Below are 23,243 nucleotides of genomic sequence, written 5' to 3' on the forward strand. Positions count from 1 at the left end.
GAACCCACCACCTTAGGTGTATGTGGCTGGTGCCTTAGCCACTTGAGCCACAGGCACCAAGCCACAGCCCTTAATGCTCATGTGCTCTGACACATTGTTCCATGGTGTTACTGCCTCTGTAATTCTACAACCATCAGTGAGTCAGCTCCAGGCACAGCCTTGACTGGCCAGTATTTTCAGGGTTAAAGAACCTACCCAGGAATGGGCATTAGACATTCCTTTTTCCAGTGTGCTAAAGGAGCTGGTTCTTGGGTTTCACAGTTAGGCAAGTATTTGTAGAGCAGAAGAAAAAAAAAGACAGAGTGTAATTGCCCCAACATTCTGGGTTCTGGCACCTGAGCCGGACAGGCCAATGTCTAGGACCTCCCCAGCACTGAAACCCATGAGGTGGAAACATTTGCAAGATAACTCGCTGCACAGATTAAAAATGCAGAAACCATAACCCAATACCAGGCAAATTCCTTCTAGCCAACTGCCTTCTTTTCCATCCCACCTTCTGACCCGCTGTGAGGAGTAGACCCCCATGGGATGGTGGGTGCTCTGGGAGGCTGATTCTCACTCGGGGGTGCGGCTCCGAGGCTGCCGCTTCTCTCAGTGAAGAATGGCCGTGAAAGCACAACACCATTCGCATCCGTCACGAACAGACCCTGATGTATTACCAGAAAGAATCATCAAATGCTAACTCCTTTTTTTAACATCCTAACTTATTTAACCAGCACATAAAAAAACATGATCATTAGCAAGCCCCAAATTATTTAGAAATTTCATTTGCACCAGCTGCTCCCTCTTTCTCCAGCCTCCCCCCCCCAAACTCTACCAAGTCGAAATGAATTGGTTTCCTCTCCTTTCATTTCTGGTTCTGCCATGTGAGGAAAATGAGACAAATTGCCTAATTAGAGAGAAAAAAAAGCCAAGGTCTTAAAAGTCAAACTACGAAATTGTCCTAGAGTAATAAGGAATTTAAAGTGACACTCGCAGATAGGGACGCAAGCAGAAGTAAACCTCAGGGCAAGTCAATCCAAGACTGCCCGTTCTCCTGTGTGCAAAGACTGTACTAAGTGAGGCAGTCAAAATGAACAAGACAGTTTCCAACCCCAAGGAATGTTAGAGTAGTTGATGGCATGGGCATGAACATGAATAGACAATAAACAATATTAAAAAATAATTATCCAGAATGTTTTCAGAGAGTATGCACTTTAAAGCTCAGAGGAGAGAGGAGGCTTCAAGGAGAAATGAGGATCTGATCTGGTCTGTGAAACATGAATAGACTTTTTTTCTTTTTTTTTTTGGCTGGGGCTGGGTTTGAACCTGCCACCTCCGGCATATGGGGCCAGTGCTCGACTCTTTTGAGCCAGAGGCGCCGCCCCCAATAGACACGTTTTTAAATCTATTAACATCCCACCCAACTTGCTCCTATACACCTGTTACCATATATGAACACACAGCCATCATACCACTCCACTGATGTCCCACAGGATCCTGTCACTTCGCTGGAACCTTCCTCCCCTCAGCTGACACAGACCGTTTCCTCCCTTGTGATATTCCCTTCCAACAATGCTACAAATCCAGGAAGGCCAAACAGTAAGTCAAAGAGAGGCGCAAAATTCAACAGGAGGAGTAGAGATTAAGCCTGGCCTAGACTATAAATGAGAGAGGCAGAGACGTTGGGTGAGGAATTGATAGCAGAAGACAGACCCTGAGCAGAATGTGAAGGAAACTAGGCTGCTGGGGCCACAGATGGGGCCACAGGTGGGCAAAGCCGCGGGCAGCTCCAAGCGGGAGTTGTGCTGCCCACTGTCTGTCTGCTCTTCCTTAGTCCACTGTACAACCTGCACTCCCTGAAGTGGGGGCTTTGTCCCAGAAGGAGAAGGCCAGGAGCTGGAGACACAGACTGGCCCTGACCCCTCCTCTGCTCCTTGCTAAATAAAGCCCTATCTAGCCCTGCGTTTGCTTCAGGTTCAGAGACTAATCTCTGGGGCCTGCTGACTTTGTCCCTTTCCTTGCTGCTTCCCCGTCCTCTCTCTTAACTGTGTCCTCCGTCTGTTATCAAGTCACCTAGTTCACTATTGTTGCTGTTGGAATGTCCCCTCCAAAACCCATGTTGAAACTTAATCCCCACTGTGACAATATCGGGAGATGGTAGCCTTTAAGAGTGATGAGATCATGAGGGCTGTGTCCCCATGCACCCGTGAATGGGGCATCGTAGGAGGGGGTAGCTTTCTAAGAAGAAAAGAGACCTGAGCTGGCAGGTTAGCACTCTCAGGCCCCTGGCCATGTGAGGCCCCACACCAGAGACGGTGCCCACAGCGAGAAGGTTCTCACCAGCCACGCCCCCTCAGCCTTAGACTTCCCCACCTCCGTAACTGTAAGAGATATATGCCTTTTCTTTAAATGATGGTTTGGGGTATTCTGTTATAAGTAAGAGACAACAGACTAAGACAGCTACTGTCTCTCTGCCTTGACTAGTGACGACCTTCTGTGGGGCCTTTTATATCCCTTCTCCAGGGAACTGCAGACCTAAAACTGGAAGCAGAATCACAGAACGCTAGTGAAGGAAGGAATGAACCTTCACGATCACCTAGTCCAACAACCTTCGTCCGCAGACAAGGAGTCCAAGGCTCTAGGAGGACCAAAACGTGCAGAAAGTTCCCCACTCCCAGCCCAAGTGCTCTTTCTGCTTTATCACATGTGAAGCATATTGCAGGATCAAACCCCCAAACCTGGTCCAGGATTGAGGAAGACAAAATAAGAATGCAAGACGAGAGTAGGGTCATTTATAAAAGCAAAATGCTAATTATGAAAACGTGAGGTTTGGATTTTGACACTGTCAAATGTCCCGCGTGTGCATCAACGCTGGGAAGCAGATGCTTCCCGCAGTCTGTCGCCGCATAAAATGGGAGCCGAGCGCCATCTGCTGGATATCAGGCGTTAGGTCACCTGCCACCAGTTAGGGACATGCTTTAAGCTTGTTATTGATCACACCCCAAACACAAGAAAATTTTACTCCAATGCATACCTTGTTTTCTCCTTCTTAATGTATCATCTTTCTCTATTAACAATGTGGATTGACCTCATTCGTTTTTTAATCTAACCTTCTCAAAAACTATATTATGAAAATGCCCCAGTATACACAAAAGCAGATAAAATAATACAATAAACCCTCATTTATCCTCCTCCCATATTTAAAAATTGTCAAAATGTTGCTCCATTTTCTGTCCTATTTCCCCTTTTTCTTTGCTTAAATAATTAAGACAAATCCCAAGAATCACATATATTTTTATCTTTAGTATGAATCTCTTTTAAAAATAGACATTTCTTCCATAAATACAATATTATTGTCAGAGCTAATAAATTAATAATAATTGTTATTACCTAATACCAAATCTATAATCAAATTTCCCTGAAACTCTCAAAATATTTTGTGCCATTGGTTTCTTTAACTCAATATCAAAACATGAAATCAGTTTAATTAAATGTATTTAAAAACCATGAACTCATATGTATCTAAAGGAAAAAAGAAAGCTTATCATCAAAAAGAATAAAGGGGGAAAGAAGGAAAAACAATTTTTATTAGACATTAAATTCTTTTAAACTAGGCCACAAACTCCTTAATCTGAAAATTAACAACTAAAAGGTAAGAATTAAATATATACATGTATTTCTAAATTTCATGAATGAACTGTATTTCTGCGTCAAAATAGCCTTATTTAATGAAGGACATTTTTTACAGAAGAATGCCTCCTAATTAAAGTGTGAGGAGTAACAAAGTGAGAACATCACCTTTTTGCAACTCCCACTGAGCAGATAGAAACGATGATTTCAGTGATTGGACTGAAGCTGCTGAGGGCCTTAACAGAAGAGGAACCGGCTGTCATTACCTGCTCCCTCAGCAAACCAAAGTCACTGAAGTCTGTGTTATTTCTATCTACAGTCTACTTTTAGCTCCTTTAGGGATTATATTTTCAGTTTTATGCTTATATCTTTATGTCTTATTTTATAGAGTATCTATCAATTCCCCACTATTCCTTCTTCCTCCTCCTGTCTTTCCTCTCCACTTCTGTCTCCTGGGGTTGTTCCTTGTCATTTTCTTTCTTCTAATGAGTATCTGGACAACTTTAAGTAAAACTGCTAAACATTTTTTGGTAGACAATTATGTACTGAACTCAGCTAAGATCAGGTAATTAACATACTTAAACTTCTTCCACCTTCCTCCCAAGGGTACAATGTTGTCTTTTTAAACATTTTTTACTTTTCTTATTAATATTCATAACCTTCATAGTTACCTTTTATAATTGTACCTTTCAGAGTTGTTTAGTCTTGTAAATTTAAATGAATTAAAACATATGAGCAATTCTTTCAACACAATGTCTTCCTTTTTTTCAACTTGTTGGATATATCTTGGTCATACCCTCTTTCTCTCAGATCTTTATAGACATGATTCCTTTTCTTGATTTAACATTTCAATGGACAACTCAGGTCAACTGGTTTTTACCTTTGTAAATCACTTACATTATCTGGTCAGAATGCCTGGAAAAAAAAAAAATGCTTTCTTCTTGAAATTTGACGCCATAACAAGGATATGTTTCCTTATGTATTCTTCTCAACCCATGTTTTTCCAGAATAGGTTTACATTTCCAGATTCAATTCTTCCTTTATCCAGGCAAATTATCTTCTGTGTTATCTTTGAAGATACTGTCTGTTAGAGTTGTCAGGGTTTTTAATTCAATGTTGACTTGGCTTTGTGTGCGACCCATAGCTATTACTTTTTCACTCAACATCTTAATCTCTGTCTTTTTCCCTTTGCCTTCACTGTGATTGTCTTAAACCTTTCCTCTTCAGGGGTCCCCAAACTTTTTAAATGGGGGCCAGTTCACTGTCCCTCAGACCACTGGAGGGCCAGACTGTGGGCCCTGGGACCAGTCAGCTGCTAAGCAGGACAGGCAGCAGCGGCAAAAACACCTGGCGGGCCAGATAGTTTGAGGACGCCAAGCTGTGCCCAGTTTCTTGTTTTTTCTACTTTATTTAACTCCACTATGGTATTGAATTTTTAGTACTTGATTTGTTTCTGAAGCTCTTATAACTACCGTTTTATTACATGATCTTTAAACTCTTTTAATTATATCTTTGTATTTAGTAACCTTCCAGAGAGTAAAACTCCATTAGTAATATTTCTTTCTAAGTGTTCATTTCTGCTAGACAGATTTTTCACCTGTGTCTTGCATTTTATATTTCAATATTTACTTGGGGGGGGGGATAGTGCTGCAATGTATTTGCACAGATGCCATAATATTTTAGCAACTTATTTTTGAATAGGGAAGGCAGCTTAGATTTACTGTGGGTAATTCCCTGTGATTCCTTTACACTTTTCTGCTACCTGTGTATTTTGTCCTATAAATATTTAAGAATCAGATTTCCAAAGGCTGAGAGCATGGATAAGGGGAATGAACCATGGCTGTTGCCAAGCTGACCTTTGCTCTTGCCTCTGAGGCCTTGCCTGACACCTATATCCACAATCCAATCTTCCTATATTACTGCATCTGAGGATGAACTTGGACATCAGATAGTTTCCCAAAGCCAGGGGTGAAGACTACACCAGAGAGTCAGCCCTGCCAGCTCCATCCTTAGTAGCGATGGGGTCTTCCTTTGGTCAGGCTGGTCCTGAACTCCAGAGCTCAAGTGATCATCTGCCTCAGCCTCTCAAAAGCACTAAGATTACAGACATTGAAACACCACACGCAGACCCACACACAGAATGTTGAACTCACAAACTGTGTGAATCTGAGTTCCACTTTGAAATCTGAAAGGATTTCTTATAACTAGGTCCAAGTTACTTTTTTAACATTAGTCTTCATTTAGTATGAATTTGGATGCCCTGTTAGTGCGATACTGGTCTGCTGGTCTGCAGTGTTTTCTTTCCTTTGGTAATCCCCGCAATCTACTGAGTAAGCTGTATGTATTTGTGTAATAGTAGGTATTCGACATAATATTCACTCTAGTCCCTAAACAACCCTGCAGTGTAGCTATCATCCTCATTATACAGGTGAGAGAACTGAAGTTCAGAGAAGTTAAGCCACCAGCTCAGGGGCATACAGCTAATAAGTAGCAAAGCCAAGATTTGATTCTGGATCTGGGGACACCAAGGACCACTTTTCTCACTGTGCAGCCTGTCTGCAGGCTGTTCGCAATCTTAGGAAGCTAGCACAGACCCTACTCCACAGCTCACCACATCTAATATTCTGGCAGGTGACTTAGTTCAGTCTTCAGATTCTCATAAGCTGCCTCAGAACCACTGGTCTCCATCTGGGCACAGCTGACTTGGCTGTCTAGAAGAATGACAGCCACACTTTGGAAAATTCATCACCTGCCACCTCTGAACTGAAGAAGCCTGATGAGATTCACTGTCTAGATGGCCAGGGGGACTCACAGCTAGAATGTCCCTGTTTGATACAAAATTTAGCCTCCAAAATTTATGCCTTTCATAGTGCATTTTAATTTTTTTGCAAACACACTACTGCCATTATTAATAATTCTGATAATAATAATCCTCATAACACAGAGCCCAGGTCTACCTGTGCAGATGGTAAATAAGAGGTGAACAATGCAGTTACACAACTATGTCAAAACCAAAGACAAAAAGCTTCACATCTGGTAGAAAGCATGTCCTTCTCCGGAGTGGTGGCCTGTTTCTCTGGCTTATGTAGCCTTAGGTCCTATGTCCTGCCCCAGCAGACAACCTTGCAGAGTGCCTTCTTATCTAGATAGAAAATAATGCTCTCTTTCTGCAATTTTATAGTCTGGGGGAATTATGCAGAATAACTTCCTCATTCATCTAAGGGTCAAAACTGCCCAAAGCCATATTTTGGGCTTCATACTCTGCCTAACTCACTGCCTGGCCTCCAGCCTTCTTCTCCTGGCCCTGGTTCACTGGCAGATAGCCAGATAGTACCTGAGCTACTTCAAGACTAACATGCATCTGCTTTACACATCTCCCCTGACTTACAATCGTGTTCCAGGTCCCCCTCCTCCTTGCTAATAATTCATTCAGCGAAACTGTTAAACAATTGCTTTGTCCCTGGCCGTGTACCAGACACTGGAGTTACAAAGTGAAACAGGGCACGGTATCTTCCCAGAAGGAGTGTACACTCTTGAGAGAGCAAAAGGATAATTTTAAAGCCAATTACAAACCAAGGCCAAATCTTCTAACCTTGCCTGAGTGCCTATCTGTCACTTTTAGAATAAAAATAACACTGCTTAACCTAACTGTGAGTTAGGCTTTTGAGACCTGTTGGAGGCCTTCACCATACTCAGGCCCCAAGTCCTGCCTCTGCAGCTTCGTCCCATACCACGGCCACCCTCCTTGATTTCCATTTCACTCATGAGTGGCTACATTAGTGTCACCAGCCCTCAACCACAAGAACTTTGCACATAGGCCAGAAGCCCTGTCTGCCTGGTAGACTCCTCTACTTTCTTCAAAGCTCAACAAAGGCTACTACCTCTTTTAAAAAAGACTTCCTTGGCCTCCTCTTCATAATTTTACTTGAGTAAAATTTATTTGAATGGTTAATTGTCTGTCTCTCCCACTATACAATAAACTCCAGAGATTAAATTTGGTATTACCAATATCATATTCTTTCTATTTAACACAACCTGGCATAAAGTAGACAATTGATAAACATATTGAGTAAGTTAATGAATTAATAATGAAGAATACCTGATGTCAAGTTGAAATACGAAGAACAATAGATTTAGAGCCGCAGCAAGAGGGGAGGGACCTCCCTTCATTATTGCGTTGGCTTCTTTCTTTGCTGACTTTCTCGCCCCAACTGAGCAGAAGTTTTAAAAAGTAGCTTTCTTCGACCTGAACTTACAAAAGTCATCTGGATAAAATGCTGCTGCAGTGTTACTGTCACAGGACCTGACAACATGGAGAGGAGCAAGTCTGTCTCTACAAAATAAACAAATAAATAAATAAAGTTTTGATCTACAGTCTCCTTGGGATGGTAATTGAGTTCACAGACTGTAATAGTGATGAATTTTATGTGGCCATCTTTGAATGGTGGTTTATGGACAAAGAAAGTATGTTACTAAAGGCTCAAAAAAAACTGTACAAAATATTGCATTTTCAGGCAGCCCATTTCTCTCCCAACTATAGGAAAGTGAATGTTCTCTCCCTGTGAAGAGGCATTCCACAAGTACTGAGACAGGCCACCTGTCCTCTCCTACCTATAACTTTTGACATAGAGCTATGCCACCTCCCTACAACCATATCTTCTCCCCAAGACCAGCAGAAGAACTGACTCTCCAATTGCAACAATTTTGTGAAAAGATGAATTGCTGTTGGGGGCCATTAAGTTTTGGGTGTTTTGTTATGCAGCAATAGGTAACATATACAAATGTTTTTTGTTTGATTAATTTTCAAATCGCATTACATTGGTCAGAACCTCCAGAGCAATGTGAATGATAATAGCAAACAACTGGTTTACTATTCACCATCTATCCAATGGTGAAATCTGTACAACTCTGAGACCCAGAAACGTGGGACCTGTTTTATAAAAATGCTTGCACATGTGTATGAAGATATAATCACATTTATTTCTATTTATAATAATAAAAATTTGAAGAAAACATAAATAATTAGCATAAGGGAATGGCCAACTTATACATTATTGATATTACACTTCATACATAATGATGAAATGTTAGAAGTATTACTATAAAATTCAGGAGGGGGCAGGTGCTGCTATCACCATCGAATATTACATAGAATATTCCAACCAATGTAATTACATTAAAAAATAAGGAATATTTATAAACATTGAAAGGAGAGGGCAAAGCTATCATTATGTGAAAGTGATGTAATACTAAAACAATCCAAGGCCATCCACTGAAAAACTGCTAGAAACTGAAAACTTGTTAAAAATAATAAGTTTAATAAAATGGCTGGATTTAAGGTATACTTCTCTAATCGATAGCTCTCCCATACAATAATAACTTCTTAGAAAATATTTTTTAAATCTTATTTACTATAACAAAAATAATCTGGAAAGATTCTTCCCAAACAAATCATAGTGGCCGCCGAAGAGAAAGAGAAGAGACTCTCCCTGAGAAGGGTGAAGTAGAAATTCAACTTTTACTTTGGATAAGTCAGTATCGCTTTATCTCTTTCATAAACACATACTTATGTATTTTATGATCTTTCAAGACAAGAACAAGTAAATAATACTTGGGAATTATTGGAGAAAATCAATGATCTTATATGATGCTTGAAGAAAGAGAAAATTTAAAAGGAATTAAGGGATCATTTAGAACTTCCGGTTAACCTTCTTTCCCCCCACCCTGCCCCACAGAGCTTGATGTCTCTTTGCAGAATCTCTGCTAAGTCATTATCCAAAGCGAAGAACAGCGACTGCCATCTGGACCAGTTGAGTAGAGTTGTATCTTCACAGGGATGACTGTCAGGTCTTTATATTAAGTTGAAAGCTCTTTCCTTCTCATCTTCTTCTTTGAAGAATAAATGCAATGCATCTTCAGTACGTGAGCCCATGATAGTAATGAAGACAACCAATATGTCCAGTAACTATTCTTGTGCCCCAAGCCATTATTTCAGCTTAATGTTGCATGGAGTGTTTGAGTCCCTGCATCCTACTGGCTGCTTTGCTTAATGTCCAACTTAAAATGTGACAACCAGAATGGAGCACAGTAAGTTCAAAATAGCCAAGCAGACATGACTAACACCTATAAATGTAACTCCAGATTGCAGTGACATTTTAGGTAGCTAGCTCATACTGTTGGTTCAGACTGAAAGGTTAATTAATCCTCCCTTTTTTTTCTTTATAACATTTGTTACTATTTAAGCTGTCCTATCCTTGTATAGTTAGCTATTTACTCCTAAGCCTAAGACTTTATAAATGTCGTGTTAAATATCTTGTTATTTGGATCAGTTCACTCTTCAAACTTGTTGAGATACAGTTTGAATTCCATCCTCCCATCACTCCATCCATTCTCTCTCCATATCAACTGCAAACTTAATCGACAAAGTTTTAAAAAGTTGAATTGCCAAGAGGTAATGAGCACAAATTAAACATCAGAAGTTTCACTCTCATTTTTATCATTCCTACCATTATATTTCCCACGTCAAACAATATAAATATTCCCCCCTTCGTTCAGATTCCTAGCTCTCCCACCCACCCATCAACAAGTTTTCAGTTAGTTAAGTGAGCACTCTTTGGTCTTTCCACCACTCTCTCTCTCTCTTTCTCCATTTACATATTCTTTCTTTCTCCTAATTAAAGTATTTTTTGTGTCTCAGCACCCATAGCTCAGTGGTTAGGCTGCCAGCCACATACACTGAGGTAGGAGGGTTTGAACCCAGCCAGGGCCTGCTAAAAAGCAATGACTACTGGAACAAAAAAATAGCAAGGTGTCATGGTGGGCACCTGGAGTCCCAGCTACTTTGGAGGCTGAGGCAAGAGAGTTGTTTAAGCCCAAGAGTTTGAGGTTGCTGTGAGCTGGGATGCCACAGCACTTTATGAAGGGTGACATAGACTCTGTCTCAAAAAAAAAAAATTATATTTTTTTGTAAATTGCTGCCTGGTTTTCATGTTTTGACCATATTTTGCTCCTAAATTGCCTTCCCAATTTAGTCATCTATTCATCCATGAAAATACATTGGCCAATTACTATATGTTCAGCTATATTATAAGCAATAAAACCTCAAAGATTAAAAGATGCATATTTCAAAATACATCGTGTCAGAGAAAATAGACAAAAACTAAAGCACAATGAGCTCTGTTTAATAAAGAATATGCAGTTTCTTGGGAGTGGAAATATGCAAGGTCATGATTTTGTGGATGGCTCACCAAATTTAACCTAGGAAACAAAAGCAGTGAGGGTCAAGCCAGGAGAAGGTAAGGTGTGGGGTGAGGGGCGTGGGGAAGGGAGGTGGACACCAGGAAGGTCATGGGCTCATTTGCAGAACTGTGCTGGAGCTGACTCACACCCTCTCAGGACAGCCACATCTCCACCCAGTACTGTCTTAGTGACTTCCAGTCAGTAGTTGGAATGAGTCATGGTAAGAATATTTACATGACAGAAATCCGCAAATAGTACAAGTTTGGGCACTTTTATTTTTCTCACGGTGCTGGTTGTTAAACGCTCACTAGCACACCACAGAATCGATGAATTGGAAGAGCTGTTATAATTTTTTTTAATTGTTAAGAGTCAAAGTCCTAGAGGGAATGAACTGGAAAGATAGAAAAAAAAGTAGTCAGTGGATGGGATGCTGACAGATCAGCAGCTGGGCCAGGGGAGGTCTCGCTCTGTCCTCAGCGTGCCCTTCTCACCATCACCCCCACTGTGTCACAGCGTCTGGGCCTGGTTTGCTCCGCTCTACCTGCTCCAAGACCTTTGTGTCCCAGTTTCCTCCTGCAAATACTTCTTCCCATCTCTCCAAGAAATCAATTCAAGTCTGAGCTAACAACCCTTACTGTTGTTAATACCTCGAAATTATGGTCTGCATATGCTACAACTTCTCTAGCCACTTTTGCACAGAAGTCTGAGAAAACTAATTTGTACAAAGGACTTTCTTTCTTTAGAACCTTTTTTTTTTTTTGACAGCCAGACAACCAATAGCTGAACTGCTCTGACCAGCACAGAAGATGAGAGGAAAGGTGCATGTGGTAGCCTCTGAGTGGCTGTGTTATGACCGGTGTCTTACTCCATGTGTATTGCTGTAACCACTGGGGCTGGGTAATTTTTAAAGCCAGGAGGTTTATGTGGCTCATGGTTCTGCAGACAGTACAGGAAGCACAGTGCCAACTTCTACTCCTGACTAGGGCTTTAGGAAGCCTCCCTTGTGGCAGGGCAAGGGGAGCTGGGATGCGCAGCCTCACAGGCAAGAGAAACAAAGGAGGGAGGTGCCAGGCTCTTGAACAACCAGATCTTGGGAGCTCTCAAGGGATTTAATAGGGCAGTGTTTTTCAACCTTTTCTATCTCATGGCACACTTGAACCTATAGTTAAACTTCCGTGGCACACTTAAATAATGTTGATAAAAAAAAAAAAAGAGTAAAAGAAAGAATATACTTACTGTGCTGTGAACTTTAATTAATGGTCTTTAAAAATTTTTTTGACACACCACAATCCTCCCACCGCACACCAGTTGAAAATCACTGTAACAGAGTGAGAACTCACAGGTTCCTGAGGGAGGATCTACCCCTGTGATGTAAATACCCACCCCTGTGATGTAAATCCCCACCTCTAGCCCTGGGGATCGGATTTCAATATGGGCTTTGGAGGGTCAAATTCCAAACTCTAGCAAGCAGTAAGATCAGACCAGAGAGTGAATAGGCAGTCAAAAATTGGCATCTCATCTCTGGATAATCTAAGTAAACTCATTACCTTTGTGGCATATCATTGGCTTCAAATTACTTTTAAGTTATAAGATGTACTGTGCATGTAAGAATAGAAATGTCAAACATAATGCATTCCATTAGCTCTTGTCCTGGTATCTGATATTACGCTAATTTTCAGATGTTCACTTGTGCCCCTGGGCATTCAGAAATATTTTCTTTCTGTTTATAAATATGTCAAGAATTCCCTTCTGTTGCTTTGATCATGTACAGCTGTTAATTTAGGGCTAGTTTCAGAAAATGGCACTACAGGGTGAAAAGGACTGCATTCAGACTTTATCAACCATCTGGAGTGGTAAGCTGTTTTGATGTCCTAATATCTCCCTGATTTGATTTCTACAAAGTAGAAAAGTGTCTGATAAAAGTGCACTGGCATGTAACTGAGAGACACTTATACCTACAGAAACTTTCATGCTTAGTGAGAAAGCTCAGTCTTTGCTACAATCTTATTTAGACCATTATTAAGTGAGCCTTCCTTCAGTGTGTTCAACAAGGATGTATAGGAATTGTTTCACTTTTGGGTCACAGCTACTGTTGGTAGAATCTTCTTTACTGTACCTCATTATTTATTTCATATCATCTAGGAAACCTCTTTAGGAAGGTCTTGGGTGTACAATCTGGAGTCTTTCTCAACGAGAATGATGTCATCTATTCACCCAAGAAATTCTGATTCCATCTCACAGGAATCAAACCTATAGTGTGGTTTCAAGCAGTGCTCTTAAGCAGTGATGCCACCTCCTTCCTGAGGGTGCTGCACACTCAGAGTACTCTCCTCTGTACTCAGAGGAACAAAATAAGAAATATAATAAAACATCAGCAAATGGTATCATGTCTTTCCCTTAATAATGCAAATGCATCCATAGAAATTACCTCTCCCTCTATTAAAAATTGCTATTAATTTTATAAATGTAGATGGTATCATTAATTTAAAGCTAACATGCAATTATGAAATAATTTTACTTTTATAAAATATATAACTTTAATTTTCTAAAATTACATGAAATTAGAAAAGTAAAGATTTCAAGTAGCACGCCTTAATTATCCCTGGCCCTAATGTTTCATGGTGTCTCACATAATGTTTTCATATAATTTGAGCATGGTGCATTAGTGGTATAGATTTTTACCAACATGACAAATATGTAATACCTGGAATAATGTATCATTCAGAATGTTTTCTGCTTCATTTAATATAAATCCCATCTCACCTGGCTTAAAGAAAAGGGAAAATCAACCATCTCACCTAACCAAGCCCTAGGTTAGGCAGCTCCAGAACTGGTTGATGCAAGCGACGTCACGAGACCCTCAAGGTCTTTCCATCTTTCTGCTCTTCATCCTTGGCATGTCAGGCATGGCTCTGCTATCTCCCTTCATAATCACACAATGGCCACTACTGTTCCAGTCGTCATATCCACACAGAGCAGTATCTAGCAAAGTCTACCCCTTCCTTATGTTTCTTTACAAGATTGAGATAATATTTCCAGAAGGTTCCATCTAATCACCTGTCACATATTGGCCAGAACTGGATCCCACACTCTACCCTCATCCAGTCACAAACAAGGGGAATAAAACAATCAAGATGAGCTTGAGACTATTCCATATTTACTCTTGGGTCATGTGAGGGATGTTGCCAAATGCAGGTTTGGCTGCCCATCCCCCGAGAACCAGAGGTGAGGGCAGCACCGGTGGCTCAAAAGGGTAGGGCACTGGCCCCATATGCCAGAGGTGTTGGGTTCATACCCAGCTCTGGCCAAAAAAAAAAAAAGAACTAGAGGTGAAAGGCAACTGTTGGTGAAGGATAGGGTGTTTATTCAAGTGCTGGCAGCCTGAGGAGATGGTGGGCTGTTATCTCAAAGACCATCTCCTCTCTGTTACTTACTAAGCAACTTACAAAAACAAGGGGTAAAAGGGCTTGGTGACAGAAAGCAAAGTCATTGTGACTTGCTCAATGGTTATCAACATACAACATCATCTAGTGGATCCTGTCATCAGCAGTCAGCCTATTGTGAACTCTTGATCTGTTTTTCCTCAAGGTCATTTTCTAATCTTGTGACAAGCAGCTTTGTAAGCAAGCAGCAGGTTAATTCTGAACTTTTAAGACAGAATGAACCAAAAGCACACCAGGAACAAAATGGTTTCCCTTTAGCTAGCCTAATGTTATGGCCTGCATAGCCTTAATGGTGTGCTTCTGGAGAAGGCTGTCCTGGAAGACAAAATCCAGACCTCCCTGCAAATAACAGTTTGCACTAAAGCAGTAAGGCTCCTTAGGGACAGTTGCCCAAGTTCCTGTCCTCTTTTGCCTTCTATTCTCACTTTACTGAGATTTCATAATTTTACACTTTTCCCTGCTACTGTGTACCCATGATTCTGAAATATACATCTCTATGTCACAATAGTCCTAACTTTAGATTCAAAATTCAAATTGCCAACTAGTGCAGATTCTACAAACTCAACAAATAAATGGAATTAGTTATCTTTTCTCCTGTATGTAGTCTATATCCAATATTTTTATCACAACCAATAAATTAACTATGCAACTAGTCTACCAGGATAGATAATTCAATATCAGTCCTAATGGGCTCTCTATCCTTATTTTTGCTTTTGATTTCCAAATCATGCTGCTTCTACTTCCTAAATGTTTCTCAAATAAAGCATCTTCTCATGGCTTCCAATTTGTTTTCTGTGACTCAAATTTCTCTTTGTCCATTTCTACCTCTGTGGTCACTAGAATAATCTTTCTCAAACCAAAGGCAAAAGTCAAAGTCTTAAATGTTCTTTCAAGTCCCAACTGCCTACAGAAACAAACCCCACTGGTGTAACCTCCTCTTGCAGTGCTATTACCAAAAGTTCAGTACTTGTCCCTGTGGCCAAATGAAGAACAAGGACAAGTGGTTTGAGGAAAAGAAAAGAGAAGTTTTTAATCTGCCAGAAAATAAGGAGGATGTCAAGCTCTCATCCTAAAGTACCATCACTTCCTTTTAAGCAGAAATCCAGAGCTTTTAAGGGGAATGTTCAGCTTTGGGCTATTGCTGTTTAATTATAGCCTCTCCAGTGAAGACAGTCTCATGACCTCTGCCCAGTCAATATTTTGAGCCATCTCCTAAGGTACAAACAAAGAACTAACCCTAACCTTAACCTGACCCCAAACCCTAACCAAAACCCTAACCTTAACCCTAACCCTAACCGTCTAATGGCAGGAATGCAGGTTTTGGTTCCCAAAGAAAGTGATGGCAGTTAAAGAGACAGCAATGTGGTTTAGGATAGCAAACCCAGCAGTGAGACAGATCAGCAGAAGAGGTGACAGCCCAGGAAGTCCTCACTAAGGACCTGAGTTGTCTCTCCATCCTATAGACAGAAGAGTTCACCAAAGAAAGATTAGCAAAAGTAGGAACATTTTCCTTTTCCTTCTTAAACAGGTATTTTAGATCACCAAAAGCTTTTTTCCCAAGATAACCTCTTCACTCTGGTATGATGGACTAAAGATTTTACTCCTGACAATTTCAACAAGGTGTGAGTTTTTAGAAACATTTCATAAGGTCCCTTCCAGTTCTCTGATCATTATTGTTTGGGTCCTTGTTCTTTCCAGGCTTAAATCAATACCTAGTGTCCTGGTCTAAAGGAGTGTAGGGATGCCTTAAAGTGGGGCAGGGACCTGAAAGAAACAAACTCACACACAGTGGTTAGTATCTGACTGACTTGCTTCTTGCAATGGTTTAGTCCACTTTCCTTGCTCATGCTTATATTGCCATACTTACCTCAAGGTGCTTGAAGGGATCTCTCATAATCTATTTCTTAGGGGCTTAACTTGATCCCACTTCTAGGGGCCACCATTATCCAGAGAAAGGCAAGGGCTTCTTACCCCACTTCATACCTTATCCCACTTCAGATGGGTTTTCTGCATCAATTTTCCTTACTTACTGAGTAGCCTCAGATATAAAGCAAGGTTTGTTGTCACTCTGTATGAAGGAAGGGAGTCTGAACCTCAGAATGAGTTTTTTCAGGATTTTGACAACTTCACATGCACTCTCCAGTTAGGCAGAATAAGCATCTACCCAACCTGGAGAGATGTCTACTATACAAGTTGAGACATCTAAGTGAAATCAAGTTGTCAATCATCAGGAAGGTAGACACCCACATGTTGAGTTCCCTATGCAGAAATTCATTTTTCTGTATTTGGATTGTTTCAGGCACACAAATAGTATGTTGCAAATGGGGTTCTCTTAAGTGAGGTCCCACCAAATCCATTAAGGCTTTGTGTCCCTAGTGCACATCCATGCAGTTGCCTCACAAAAGGCCAAACCAAGGCTTCGGGTAGAAGAACGAATCCATGAGAATTCTGTCTCCACTTAGCTGTGTCATCTCTGAAACATCTCCTGGTGCTCCTGCTGCTCATCCAAGTCCAATGTGACTCCAACAATGCCAGGGTCAGTAGAGATGGCAGTGGAAGAGGTAGTGGGAGCATCACTAGCTCTGGCAGCAACTCCCTGGGCCCACCTCCTAGGCCTGTTGAGTATGACTGCTTACTGCTGGACCCCTACGTGGCTCACAGAGCACCAAAGGTGGGAGGTGCCAAGGGGGCCAGAGCAGCAGCCAGCAACTGCCTCTAGGCACTTCTTGGTGGCAGTGGCACTATGGCAACAAAAAGTCCAATTGAATCCCCACTCTGAATTGCACTTGGGGCTCCTGTGGGAATATTTGGATTGAAGCCTCTAGTGAGGCATGGGGCCCCAGGCTCCTCCTTCATCATCTGAGATCTGAACTTGAAAAGCCATTAACTCTCCTAGAGGTTTCTTGTTACCTAGGAATGAAACAGAAATGGAGCCTTCCATGTTGACAACAACAATGAACACAAAACAACAAGCAGATGATACAGGAAATTCCCTAGGCAAATCATCTTAATGCCAAGCCCTTACCAAAGGAATGGGAATCACACAAACAGAAACCAAATTCGCAGATGAAAACAAACATCTCACAATCCACTCAACCATGACTTCCCCCTACAAACAAATGCCCTACCACATGCTGGAAGGTTCAAAAACCTTCCTCAAATTGATGGAATCAAGGGTCTTGGTGCACATACTGGGGGACTTACCAAAGATGGCTGGGGGTTTGCAGGACTTCCCAAATCCATTTCCTTTTCCTCAAAAAGGTTCAGGAACTTAATTCAGAGAGAAAGACATAAAGAGTTTTCCAGAGCTAAACAGTCTCCAGCAGCTGCTAGGGAGGTAAGTTCTTTATTCTCTCACAGTACAAGACACTAGCAAAGACCCACAGCTTGATACAAGGCTGCTCACCATTTTTTCCAACCACAGAAGCAATTATGGGGGGACAGAAATGGCCCACCCACGGACACGAATTCTGTTACCAAAAGTTTTTTACTTCTCCCTGCAGCCAAATGAAGAAGGAGAACAGTATAAGGGAAAGAAAAGAGAAGTTTATCAATCTGCCAGAAAACGAAGATGTCAGATTCTTATCTTAAAGTACCATCATCCTCCCTTTAATCAGAAATACAGTTTTTAAAGGAAAAGCTTTGAGCTACTGCTATTTAATTATAGGTCTCAGGTGTAGATAATCTAATGACCTCTGCCTAAATTATTCCATTAAGCCACATCCTATGGTACAAGGAACAAAGAAATAATCCCCTCCTCTTCTGATTACTGGCCTGAGACAGGAATGCAGGTTTTAGTTACCAAAAAGGGTGAGGGGGTTTTAAAGAGACAGCTTATAAAACATTTTTGCTTTTTTTCAGAGTTTTGGCTCTGTTACATTGCTCCCAAAAAGCACATTCTAAAATCCTGGACACTGAACTTCTTATTATTCCCTGGTTATGTCAAGCCTTTTATGAGGTTTGCTTTTGTGCAATACAGTTTTCACTACCTTGAATTCTTTCCTCCAATTTTCACTTAGGAAATTCTTTATCATCCTTTAATATCAAAATATTACCTCCTCCAAACAACTGGTTTAAAAGTACAAAAAAAAGTATTCAACTCCAAAAATAATCAAATAAATACATGATAAAACAACATTGACTTAAAGATATGCTCAATGAAGGAAGTAGGCATGTAACACTGCATATGAAGGCTGACAATTAAATTCATGAACTCATACCTAGAAAAAGTGCTGCACACCTCATTGCTGAATATCACTATGATCACCTTTGAAATACTCTCCTTGGAAAGCTATACATTGATTCCAGTGCCTAATTCACCATTTAAAGCAATTTTGGAACCCTTTCCTGGAATGGCTACCAAAGCTGTCATTGTATTACCCTTAATGTCCTGAATGTCATCAAAATGTCTTCCTTTCACTAGTTCCTCTATTTTTAGGTAAAGAAAGAAGTCATTGGGGGCCAAACCAGTTGAATACAGAGGGTTTCAATACAGTTATTTGTTTACTGGCTAAAATCTCCCTCACAAACAGTGTGGTGTAAGCTGGTACGTTGTCATGATGCAAGAGCTATGAGTTGTTGACCAAGATTTTTTTCATTTAAGATTTTCCTGCTTTTCTATTGATGTTTACTTGGTTTTCTATGCTTCCCACAGTCAGCCAACAATTTTAAAACACAATTCAATGAATATATGCAATCTTTTGGCAGTTCTGCTTGTTGATCACCCTGATCTCCCTTCATCAGTGACACTTTCTCTCCCCTCAGAAAAATGTTTAATCCGTTTGTACATTGCCATTTTATTCATGGCATTAACTCTATAAATATGGACAAATGTTTTCCTGATTTCACTTCCATTCTTATCAAGTTTAACAAGAAATTTAATGTTTTCTCGTTATTCTGATTCAATTTCCAACATTCTCATGACCACACACAAAAACACTCAACAAGAACGAATGCCACTCAGCAAAACACCACTGCATGTTGACAAGAACCCTGGTATGCCAAGGTTCTAAAACCTTACCAAGTTGTTTGTACAGTGCTGCCAAAGTTAAGGGCATACTGGCAAATTCATGAACTTAATTGTCAGACTTCATATATACAACGTGATTTCATTTATATGAAATTTTAGAAATGGCAAAATTACTGTGAAAGACAAGGGTGGTTGTCTGGGACCAGGACACAAGGAAACTTTGAGAGAGTAACCAAAATGTTTTAAGTATTGGCGATGTTAGTGGTTATATGACTGTATACATTTTCCCAAACTCACCAAACTTTATGTATAAAATGAGTAAGTTTCTTATCTCTATATTAGACTTTAATAAAAATATGAAAAACACTTCTGTACCCAAACTTTAAAAAATACTTTAAAAACTATTGAACTAAAAGTTTTGCCTATTTAATTTGTACAGTGGGATATTCTCTGTGACTGGGTGGCAGTGACTTTGCTAGACCCTTTTGAAAAGCAATTTGAAATTGTGTATCAAGAGAATTGACTTTTTAATTACTCATCGATCTGGTCATTTTAATTCTGGGGATACTTCTAAGGAATAATCTGAAGAATATTTAAAAGGTTTATGCAAGGTTTATACAGAAATATGTTCATTGATATGTTTATTTATTATATGAGACCTCAAAACAACCAAAATATGGCAAGCAAAAATGCATAGTTAAGTAAATTATTAGAACCACATATTTTTAATATCATTTCTTCATGGACTTCCCATCTCCCAGGCAGTCTTCCCGGTCCGATGGTCCCACAGCCCTGCACCCATGTTCCTGTCACAACACTGCTTGCCTTGCTGTTGGGGGTCCGAGGTCCCAGTTCCCTGAACCCAGTTGACCTGGTTTGATTACTTGGCAGAACTAGAACTGAGGCACAGTAATTGAAAGCAAAAATGAATGGAAACAGAAAATAAAACTGGAGAAGCACATGCAGTGTGAATAGAAAGCAAATGTAACTTGCACAAGCTTTAATAAAGAGAAATTTTATTTAAGAACAAAGAGAATTGGAAGTGGTTTCCTCTGAGGAATGAGAAGAAGTGAGAGAGACACACACAGACAGCAGCTGTACAGAGTTATAAGTACTCTTCCTCTCAGGTTGAAATTGTTGCAAGTCTTTCATTGGTCTCATTGTTTCCCTTTCCTAATGGTCATTGATTATCTAGTTATCTCATGCCCACATTCTTTTCCCTTTTGTGGTGAGAATTGTTGAGAGATGATGAGAATGTTCCCTTCATACTTCTGTGGGCCCCCAGACTTCCTTGCTCAGCTGGCCAGCCTTTCCTCCTATCCCCCTTGAAGCTCTTCATGTCCATTCTCACTTGCATAGACTTCATTAGTGATTATTCCTGAGAGACTGTGATCTTCTGACAGCCCAATTGCCTTATGTTCATCCTCAGAGACCCACTACCTAGCAACCAGTAGATGTTCAGTTCAAATAAATAGGTAACTTTTACTGGAAAGCCTTTGCCTAAGGTGCACTAGAGATCCTCCCAAGGGATTCATACAGAATGGGACTCTTTTGATAAGGGCAGCAGTGGCCATAGTGTCATGTTGTTGTCTGATTTTAGAAGCTTTGCACTGATTAGCTCAACAGATAGGAAATTCAACATGGTCTTCAGACTCTTTATTTACTTTTAGCAATAGATGTTTAATCATTCTAATACAGATGTCTGGTGGCTCTGAGCAAAGTTTGGCTGCAAATGGGATTAAAGATTGGCAGTTGTGTTGCAATTTCAGTCAGCTGCCTAAGGTAGGCTTACCATTATCATCTTCAGGATCTAACGTAATTTTCATTCCAATCCAGCCGTGCTGTCCCGCAGGCATTCAGCTGCAGTCTGCTTCCACCTGTTGTTCTGCAACTGAACATTTCACTCTGAATGTTAAGAAGAGAAGACGTGCTCCCAGAATTCTTTCCATCCATGTAAATGACTTACCTGGTGACCTTAACTCAGGGCTTAAATTATCTCAGGTCTCAGTAGATGCGGAATAAAGTATGTTGATTCCAAGTGCGTGTATTCAGCTTCTCAATTCTAAAAGGTTTTGTGAGAGGTTGAGTTAGGTCCATTCCTCTGTATGTATCACCGAATACCTAAAATAATGTTTTTCCCTTTGAAAGAATTCAATAAGTGCTTGTTATTATGTGATACACTGTTGGGTTCCCGCCCCGAGAGCAGCATCTGCTGAGATCTGTGGAAACTGGAGGAGATCAGCTGAAGAAATATAGAGTTAGAAGCAATGGTAAAGAAAGATTAGAGACATAGAGTAGAATTAAAAGTGGGAGCCCAGGAGTCCATTGCCCATCATGGAATTCCAGCAATGGCCCAGAGTGTTTGCTCCACTCTGATTTTATTGAAGTCTATTTGTCCAGAAGGTAAGATGAGGGAGGGAACAAAGATGTCAGCAGTTTCTTGGATTGAGCATATCAGCTCCTAAGGTTAATAATAATAACAGTAGGTGCTGATATGATCAATCTGAGAAACTTATCAATAGTAGCCTTTAATAATCTGAAATCTGAGCCTTATATTGGGAGAGTTTCCTGCTTGAGATCACACACACAGATTTCTAGAGAGGTGTGAAACTCCACTACTTATCTGTGGAGTAAAACGCCACCAGCATTAACGTCCTTTGAGGTATTGGTGGGAGGGAGGCATTTTCCTCCCATCACCACCACAGAAGATTTTCCTCTGTGATAAGGGATATAGGTTCTTCTGCCCATATCTCAGAGCTCGAGCTACTCCCTTGGTCTCTGCCCCAGGCAAATGCAAATCTCCACAATGGGTTTCTGCTTTTGTCTGTTTAATGGGCAGGAAACAGTCTAGAAGATCTATCTTTTCTAGGACTTGTCATAATCTCTTCTATGGCCATTACTCTCCTCAGAGTGCTCACAGACCCAGCAGTGTGTTTGTAAGCTATATCCCCAGTGGGCTGGAATTTTAGAAAAGGCAAAAATCTTGCTAGCAATGGCTAGCTTAAATGTAAACTAGCTGACTTTTCTTTATTCCAACTCACCCACCTTACTTTTTAGTTTTCTTCTTTTTCTGGGGATGCTTTCCTTGGCCAAGAATGGGGTTTTTGGTCCCCATCATCCCAGCAATATACTGGTAATTATTAAATCTAGATAACCTCTAAGGTAATTACAGGTCACATTTGTACAATACATTATAGTTTCCTAGGCACTTTGACATGTGAATACAAACAGAAAGAAATAAGAATAGACTTCAACATTTCAGGCAAAATATGATAAAAAACAATGTAATGTTACACATCTTTTGGTTACTCATTAAGATTTATAGCTGTTAAAAATAACTGGGCATCGGGTGACACCTGTGCCTCGAAAGGACAGGGTGCCGGCCCCATATGCCAGAGGTGGTGGGTTCATACCCAGCCCCAGCCAAAAAAAAACAATAGCTGGGAATTATGGCAGGCACCTATAGTCCCAGCTACTTGGGAGGCTGAGACAAGAGAATTGCTAGAGCCCAAGAGTTTGAGTGTTTGAGGTTGCTGTGAAGCCACAGCACTCTACCAAAAGCAATAAAGTGAGACTCTGTTCCCCACTCCCAGAAAAAGATTATAGCTGTTCATATGAGAGAAAAGAAAGTGAAAATAAAAATAAGAAATGCCAAGAGTGCTAAAAAGAGGAAATTTTCTTAGCATTTGTCTAAGGTCCACTAGATATTTATTATTTTTAGCAGTATATGTTTAATCATTCTAATACAGTTATCTGGTGGCTCTGAGCAAAATTTATGATATATCAAATTACAAAGGATTTCCAATATTACATCTTTGTGTTTCCTCAACACAAAATAAAATTAAAAGGCTCTACACAGTGTAAGGGCCAGACCAGCGCCATTTTCTTGTCTGCTCTGTTAAACTGCAGGGCCCACCTTGTAACCTTCCTCATTCCTAGCAGGGCCCACCCTATAACCCTCCCCATTCTATTCCTAGTTT

This window comes from Otolemur garnettii, unplaced genomic scaffold (assembly GCF_000181295.1).
Source record: "Otolemur garnettii isolate 467f Iridium unplaced genomic scaffold, OtoGar3 scaffold00132, whole genome shotgun sequence".
Taxonomy (NCBI): Eukaryota; Metazoa; Chordata; class Mammalia; order Primates; family Galagidae; genus Otolemur; species Otolemur garnettii.